The sequence below is a fragment of the Dreissena polymorpha genome, chromosome 7 (assembly GCF_020536995.1).
Source record: "Dreissena polymorpha isolate Duluth1 chromosome 7, UMN_Dpol_1.0, whole genome shotgun sequence".
In the NCBI taxonomy this organism is placed as follows: domain Eukaryota; kingdom Metazoa; phylum Mollusca; class Bivalvia; order Myida; family Dreissenidae; genus Dreissena; species Dreissena polymorpha.
Genome location: NC_068361.1, coordinates 78,194,410 through 78,204,276, shown reverse-complemented (window position 1 = coordinate 78,204,276; position 9,867 = coordinate 78,194,410).

Here is a 9,867-nt window from a genome sequence, read left to right as displayed (position 1 = left end):
AATTATTGGCTATATTTGTGCGCATTTCTTGAACCTTTGTAATTTAAAAACAAGGTACACGACGGTAAATAATATTGAATATAATACAAACTTCTCTTTGCTGTATGTTTGATGTTTGTTTGCTGTATAGTTCAGTGCAGTTAATTGCAATCTCTTTTTTTATAGTTTCTCACATAGCATGCACATGTGGTTAACCGTAGTCAAGTGTATTTGCTCCACACGATACTTTCTCACATAGCATGCACATGTGGTTAACCGTAGTCAAGTGTATTTGCTCCACACGATAGTTTCTCACATAGCATGCACATGTGGTTAACCGTAGTCAAGTGTATTTGCTCCACACGATACTTTCTCACACAGCATGCACATGTGGTTAACCGTAGTCAAGTGTATTTGCTCCACACGATAGTTTCTCACATAGCATGCACATGTGGTTAACCGTAGTCAAGTGTATTTGCTCCACACGATAGTTTCTCACATAGCATGCACATGTGGTTAACCGTAGTCAAGTGTATTTGCTCCACACGATAGTTTCTCACATAGCATGCACATGTGGTTAACCGTAGTCAAGTGTATTTGCTCCACACGGTACTTTCTCACATAGCATGCACATGTGGTTAACCGTAGTCAAGTGTATTTGCTCCACACGATACTTTCTCACATAGCATGCACATGTGGTTAACCGTAGTCAAGTGTATTTGCTCCACACGATAGTTTCTCACATAGCATGCACATGTGGTTAACCGTAGTCAAGTGTATTTGCTCCACACGATAGTTTCTCACATAGCATGCACATGTGGTTAACCGTAGTCAAGTGTATTTGCTCCACACGGTACTTTCTCACATAGCATGCACATGTGGTTAACCGTAGTCAAGTGTATTTGCTCCACACGATACTTTCTCACATAGCATGCACATGTGGTTAACCGTAGTCAAGTGTATTTGCTCCACACGATACTTTCTCACATAGCATGCACATGTGGTTAACCGTAGTCAAGTGTATTTGCTCCACACGATACTTTCTCACATAGCATGCACATGTGGTTAACCGTAGTCAAGTGTATTTGCTCCACACGATACGCCTTGAGCAATCACATTTAACCAGAAGAGTAATGTATTTAAACTAAGCGATCCATTTTTGAACAATGTTTTTGTAAACCTAGTCTAAGATCAAAGCAAGTATGTTTAGGTCCGTACACACAACATTCACACGAATCGGGCGTCCAAATGATGCATAGCATTGAAGCATCATCGCGTTTTTGGAAACAATTAGTTTCGACTAATTTCTTGTTGAATACCATGCCGTTTAAAAATAAGTTAACACAGTTTATCATACTACTATAGCTAACAATTCAACAAGAGCTGTCTCCATCGAAAGATACATGCCCCCGAAAAACGCTTTTTTCGAAACATAAACGCACACCCTGAGTTCAAAGTCAAGGTCAAGGGGGTCAAAATGTTTGTGCGAATGGAAAGGCCTTGTCCATATACACATGCATACCAAATATGAAGGTTACATCTGAAGCGACATAGAAGTTATGAGCATTTTTCGAAACCTAAACGCAAAAGTGTGACGGAAGGACAGACAGACAGACGGACAGTGCAATCACTATATGCCCTCCTTTGGGGGCATAAAAACTCAATAACTGTCAAGGTCTCAATATAATGGTACATTTATCACATCAATTAAGTTTGCCTAGCAAAAAAATTAACTTTGTTTCGTAACAACATATACAGAACAAAGAAAAAACATGTTTAAAGCTGAGACGTTAACACAAAAGAACAAAAACGTATTGTGATGATTATATCAAATTCGTTCTAGTTTTAATTTTCCTTTGATCCTTCAACTAATGAGGTTGTAGATATTCCCTGTTGCAGGTACATGTTGTATTCCACCGCCGTGGTTGTATATATTCCCTGTCGCAGGTATGCCACCGCCGAGGTTTTATATATTCCCTGTCGCAGGTATGCCACCGCCGAGGTTGTATATATTCCCTGTCACAGGTATGCCACCGCCGAGGTTGTATATATTCCCTGTCGCTGGTATGCCACCGCCGAGGTTGTATATATTCCCTGTCGCAGGTATGCCACCGCCGTGGTTGTATATATTCCCTGTCGCAGGTATGCCACCGCCGAGGTTGTATATATTCCCTGTCGCAGGTATGCCACCGCCGAGGTTGTATATATTCCCTGTCGCAGGTATGCCACCGCCGAGAAAATGACTCCACCTCGAAGTAGAACGTCGTGTCGAGCGCACCAGACATATGAGCCTCGATCTGAGAATGCAGGGCTTAATGCATGTGCGTTAAGTGTCGTCCAAGATTGGCCTGTGCAGTCGCAAATGTTAATCGCGGACGACGCTTTCCGCGTTCATGGCATTTTTCGTTTATAGGGATTTTTCCTTCCCAAAATAGATCTCAGATGGAAAGTGGCGCACATGCTTATCTTGGACGACATCTTACACACATGCATTAAACCCCCTTTTCCTATAGCACGGCTCATATCAACTACCGGTATCTTGCCTTCATTATAAAATTTCTATATGAAGGATCATATCCTAGTATACGGTTGCATGATGTACATGTATATTGTGGTTGAATGAACACTCGAAATGAAGACCATAAACAATCTGGACGAATTGAATCAATTATACATAAATATCGAGACGACCTGATTACATACACTATCGTCTTTACACGAAAGAAACAGCTCGCAAGTAAACACAAAAACATGCACATTTTAACGAACATAATTTTACAAAAATAACTTCATGAATGAAGCGAGAAGTAAATATATAAAATTACAACGAGTGCATCACAAATACATTTACTATATTTTTTTGTAATTACACATTTGACATGTACTTCTACCTCATGTGTAGCAGCTAAAGGCTTCTTCAGGCCCGTAGCCAGGGTTTTGAAAAGGGGGTGCGAATTTTCCCATCAACGATAGTTATTGAGCAACGAAGTGGCGAAGGGGGTAGGTGCGGGAGAGGCTGTCCACTTCCTGCAATCAGGGGTGGGGGTGGAGGTCGTCCCCTTAGATTTTTTTTTAAATGATACTTAAAATCCTGCATTCTGGTGACTTTTTACTTTCTATCTGTCTTTAGAGACTGAAGTTATATAGCATTTTTATATGAAATTTCACTTTCATTGACCTTACTCAGTGACTGATAAAACAGTTTTGGGTGCGAACGCCTCCCCCCCCCTGGCTACGGGTATGTTCTTTTTAATGCGAACGTGTAGTATACAAAATTGAAACAACAACAAACAATAGCATCATGAAACGGGTTTTTAACTTTATGTGCACATTGGAATTAATTCCAGTGATTATTTTTTTTAAGTTGTCCATCTCCGTATTAATACACATTTAAGTGTGAGATGAAAACGTTACAAATGCCCCCGAAAAAAGCCCTCCACGTGTTAAGTCAAAGTGGGTGGAGAACGCGACTTCTTCTGGACTTCGAGGTCCTGGAAAGTGCTTAGGATGCTAAGTTTGTGCGGAGTTGCAAGATGTGCATGAGACGAAATTTGCCAAAATAGAGATGCTTTGGTTTTGCATGGCGCTTTGTTACTTTCTTACACCGTTCAATCTCCTCCAGCGGCGACTTTGGATCACGCGACGGCTGAGATAGTGTATACATGTCGTCGGAAAGCCGAGTGTAAGTATTTCCATATTCTTGATATTTTACGTTTTGGATTGAGCAGGCTTGAATGTGTTTTTGCGAGCCTAAGTAAGAAGGACTTTGCGAACGTTATCCCTATTTTCCTAGCTGCTTACTTTTCAAGAAATCCGTTAGAATGTCACTGTGGTCAAAATCAAACAAAATTCACCAATCTCTCAGTAAAACTCTAATTTCACAAGATTTAGACCGAAGATATATTTTACGTTTTGGATTGAGCAGGCTTGAATGTGTTTTTGCGAGCCTAAGTAAGAAGGACTTTGCGAACGTTATCCCTATTTTCCTAGCTGCTTACTTTTCAAGAAATCCGTTAGAATGTCACTGTGGTCAAAATCAAACAAAATTCACCAATCTCTCAGTAAAACTCTTAATTTCACAAGATTTAGACCGAAGATAAATATGAAAAACATTTTATTGACATTTTTAATATTTTTTCTTCGGTTATTCCAAATTACAGCATCCCACATGAACAAACAACATTTCTATCAACGATTAAATTCGAGTGGGTTTTGAAAAACGCCTCATGCTGACGGCCGTGACTAATTATTAGATGGTCATGTTAACGGCTACGAATATCAAATCATATGCTCTTGTAGTCGGCTGAGACAATGGAAAATGGCATTTTGTTGCAATTTCTTTGCTTTGTAGAGACATGTCGGACCGTATTTGGTACAAAAACGAATATGGTACATTTGTACCATATTCGGCCGAATATGGTACAAATGTACCATACTCGGACCGAAGATGGTACAATTTTCGACCGAATATGGTACAAACATTGTACCATATTCGGTTGGAATAAGTTTTTCTATGCTCGCCAAAACGTATTTGGTACATACCAAAAAAACTCATAAAAATGAAAATGGCCTACGTATATGGTACATAAATTATGTATTTCTTAATAAATGAAATAGTCTGCCGATGTGTAAACTTTTTTTCAAACTCAAATACATTGTATTAACCTAATATTGGAAGTGACAAAAGTATCATCATCATCATCATCATCATCATCATCATCATCATCATCATCATCATCGTCGTCGTCGTCGTCGTCGTCGTCGTCGTCGTAACTAGCAGTAACAGAAACAGCTAACCTAACCACACTTTACATGGATTTTGCTGGTTGTGTAACTGTTTCGCCGGCTAGCTCAGTCGGTTGCGCGTCAGATTGGCACGCAGGCGGCCTGGGTTCGATTCCCTGGCGGGCCAAATACTTTCGTGGAGATCATTAATAGCAATTTTCAAATTTTTAAAACTTTTTTTTTCGAAAGTGTATTTTCACCAAAATCCGATTTAAGAGATTTTGAGCTCTTTTAAATGAATATATCTCTCCAAAAATAAGGATGTTTGACTGGCTGCTTTAGACAGGTGTGACTGTATTCCTAAACATTACTTTGTAAAGTTGATTTGTCGTTCCGACGTCATATTGCTGAGAAGCCGACAAAGCTTTGAAGTTTCCGATTTTTTCTTTGATAACGTGCCGCTTTAAAAAGGCGGGAATTTTGCACACGAGTCTTACTCAGAAGTCAGTAACCATATTTGACTTGGCGGTCGGCAAGAAAAGTTGTGATTTTCGACTAGAAAGAATTGAAATCCAAACTTTCTTCAAACTTCAAAAGAATTCTTGACAGTAAGTACTGTACATAATTTTAATTTTCAGTTGTCTTAATATGCATTGATGTTTTAACATGCATTGATTTTTATGTTTTATGCCCCCCCCCCCCCCCCTCAGAGTGCATTTGCAGTTGTCCGTCCGTCTATCCAATTGTCCGTGGCATTCCTTCCGGGTGCGTAACTCCTAAACTGCTAAAATATTTAAGCTACAGTCATTTTTTCGAAAGTGTATTTTCCACCAAAATCAGATCGAGCTCCTGTAATCTGTAGATTTGAACATTTTAAATTTTATGGAGTTTATAGGTCTTTGACCTTCGAACCCTGCCTAGTCGTGACTTCTGGTGAGCGACCTAGGCCCCCAGGGCCCCTTCTTTATATCCCTTCCATCCACGTAGCATTGGTTTCTACAGACCGTTTGTCCGTTGACCGCCATAAGTTTGCCCGCTATTTTTCCCCTGAATTTGAATTCGGTTGGATTTCAATGAAACTTTACATGAAGTACTTGCTACTTTCATTGCGCATATTGCCCGGAAGTTCGGATTGTAAATTTTAGCGGAGCTATCAGACGAGTGATTTTAGCTCAGCTCATGTCGTGAGACATTCGTTTTCGACACGCGGTGTTCAATACAAGCTCTATTAACTAATGAAGTATAAATGTATAATAACTTATTATATTATTTCAGATGAAGGAAGCAATTAGGAGAAAAAGGAAGCAATTAGGGTGCTTGCCCAGGTCGAAGTACGACATTATTGTCAGATGTTTAAACGGATCGTTCGATGTCCCTGTGAAGAAACGGACACCTGAAGAGAATAATTGTTTGGCCATGATTAGAAAACGTAAGGACTTCGAGCTTGGTGACCGGGGTTCTTTATTGTGTGGCGGAAAGCAAGTCCTTGTGAAAGAAGATCTTCCTAGATTTGTTGAGAAGATGTTCATGGAAAACAAAGGATGTGGAGCAAGGGTTATTTACAACAAACTGAAAGTAAATTACACGGGGTTCTCGGAACAAGCTATCCTTGAAATACTGTACAATAGCAAGTATTACCATGAGAAGTATCCGAGATTTACAAACAAGCCAAAGCCAAAGACAATTACAGAAGAGGAACCAGGCAAAAGATGGCAGATTGACATAATTAACATGAAAAATCAAAGTGTTAGCTACAAGGGGTCCACATACAGTTATATTCTACAAGTCGTGGACGTTTATTCTAGGTACGTTATGCCAAAACCCCTGAAAACGAAGAGTTCGCGTGAAGTTGCAAAGGCATTAGAGGACGTGTTGATGGTTAACCTTGCCCCTGACATCATCCAATGTGACAACGGACTGGAATTTAAAGGCCCTAGTATGAAACTTTTGTTGAACAAGTACAACATCAAAATGATCAATAGTAGGCCGTATCATCCTCAATCACAGGGCAAGTGTGAAAGGTCAAACAGTGTTATAAAGGCCAAGATTCTATTTGCAACAAAAAGTAAACGTGGATTTAACTGGGTCGAAGGGCTTCAAGATTTAGCCTATGCCATAAACACAAGTTTCAAACGAGTTCTTGGGGGTCTCACGCCCTTTGAAGCCTACTACGGAAGAAGTCATGTTTTTACCAAAGAACGTCATAGTTCTCGTGAAATAAAGAAAACCATACGGCGAGCAAATAAAAAGGCTTACAGGTCGCTGTTGAAAAACGCAACTTCCCCAAGCAAGTACAAAGTAGGAGAGACAGTATTAATTCGCTATCCCTTTCGAAAATCCAGGGTGCCAACCAAAAGATATGTTATCGAAGGCAAGGTAGAAAAAGTAAAACGAAATGGTGTTTATATCGTGTCATTTCAAGTACCGAACAAACCCGAACTTGGATTCGTAAGCAAATCGGTTGGGGTCGAAAACATGACTAGCCTAACTGTTGCGTTAGAGAAACAACGAAAAATTAAAAAACATTCATTAAAACAGAACCGCTCAGAGAAACAAAATCACAGAACTAAGTACTATCATGTTTTAACACACCATGAAAATCTGCAGTTGTTGGATGGGGTGAATATTGCCATGGACCCAAATCCGGATGGAAATTGTCAATTTGCTGCTATATCGCATCAACTTGGTAAAATTGGTATATACAAAGACGTAGATGCTTTACGTAAGGAAGCAGTCCATCACATTGTAGAAAACAGATATTTCTATGAAACTTTTGTCTATGATGAAACATTTGATGAATACGTTAAGAATATGTCTAAGAATGGGACATACGGCGACAACCTCACGCTCATTGCACTTATGAGGGAATATAATTTGCAGTGCCTGGTAGTTTCTACCCGAGGACTAGAACACTCATCAATTGTGTCAGCAGATGGAAAGTTCGATGATGATGTTGGAACAATTGCATTGGGGTATTTCCCAGAAGGATTTGGCATGCATTACGTTAGTATCCGTATCAATCAACGCGTGTACAAGGACATAATATCACGCTTAGAAAAGTCGTATGACAACGGTGACTCTGGCGACAGCGCTGCGTCTGGCGACAACGCTGCGTCAGGCGACAACGCTGCGTCTGGCGACAACGGTGACTCTGGCGACAACGGTGACTCCGGCGACACCGCTGCGTCTGGCGACAACACTGCATCTGGCGACAACGCTGCGTCTGGCGACAACGGTGACTCTTGCGACAACGGTGACTCCGGCGATAACGGTGACTCCAGCGACAACGGTGACTCCGGCGACAACGGTGACTCCGGCGACAACGCTGCGTCTGGCGACAACGGTGACTCCGGCGACAACGCTGCGTCTGGCGACAACACTGCATCTGGCGACAACGCTGCGTCTGGCGACAACGGTGACTCTTGCGACAACGGTGACTCCGGCGACAACGGTGACTCCAGCGACAACGGTGACTCCGGCGACAACGGTGACTCCGGCGACAACGCTGCGTCTGGCGACAACGGTGACTCCGGCGACAACGGTGACTCTGGCGACAACGGTGACGTCTCTGTGTGTTCAGCCCTGAAAGAGCTTCAAGATATGATAAACAATAGGAGGGCACAGAAGCGAACGACTTTTCCATTTCTGATGTTACCACTTCACATTCAAGTTGAAATTTTTAAGTTCTGCATACAATCAAACCCGTCAATCCAGTTTGTGTTGGCGAAGGTCGGCAAACCCTTTAGAGATTTAATAAGGTCAATGAGTTTGCAAACACCTAGAATTTACATTCGGCCGGATATTGGACAAGATACTAGTAACAGAAATCCTGTTAGCGTTCGTTTCCTATTAACAAGAGCGGGCAGAAACAGCGGTCTTATTTCGGCAATAAAAGAAATCATCAAGGGGCCAAAATGGGCAAACGCATGGCTGCGTTTGCGTGTTAGTGGAATCGGTTGGTATGATATCATAGATGTCATGTACAGACATTACAGGTGAAATATACATGTATATCGGTGTTTGGAAACCTGTTATGTTATTTTTGTGATTGATGATTATGTTCTTCTACCGGAAATTTGTTGTCATTTGCTCATTTACTGGTAACTTTTTACGAAGCACATTTGGGATATTTTGGCTGCTACTAAAATGAATGTATATATGTATATTATGTCTTGTCAAAATGCTACAGTTGGATTAAAATTTAAATGCTGTTCTATGTTCTTCAATATTACTTTGAAAAATCCTGTCAGTATACCAATAAATGAAAAAAGTACAAGTTTGTTGAATCTCTTGAATGAAACAAATTATAAAATACAAAATGTAAAATGAATATGTGATGATGATGATGACAAAACATTTGTGATGATGATGATGGTAAAAAAATTGTGATGATGATGGTGGTGGTGATGATGATGACAGTGGTTATGATGATTGGGGTTTGATGATTGTGGTGATGATGATGATGATGATGATAATGATGATGATGATGATGATAACAAACGTTTTGGGATGATGATGACAGCGATGTTTATCGGACGATGATGATGGTTATAATGATGATGATAAGTTTTTAGATGATGATGACGGCGATGTTTATCGGCCGACGATGATGATAATGATGATGATGATAACAAAATATTTGTGATGATGATGATGGCGATGTTTATTGGCCGATGATGATGATGATATTCTCATCGTCGTCATCATCATCACAACATCCTCATTATCGACCGAAAACATCGCTGTCATTATCATCACAAAAAAAACTTTTGTGATCACCATTACGATCATGATAATGGATATGATGATGTTGGTTTTGATGGTGATGATGATGGTGGTGTTGGTAAAGATAACAACGATGATGATCATTGGGGTGTTGATAATTGATGTGATGATGATGATGATGATGATGATGATGATGATGAGATAACGATGATGATGATGATGATGATGATGATGAGATAACGATGATGATGATGATGATGATTACGATGATGAGTGTGTATCATATTCGGAACGAATGTGGTACATTTTTCATCCGAATATGGTACAAGTTTGTACCATATTCGGTCAGGCATTTTACCCCAAAACTGCAGATACGTATATGGTACAATTAGACAGTTGTACCATATTCGGCCGAATATGGTACAAACTTGTACATAT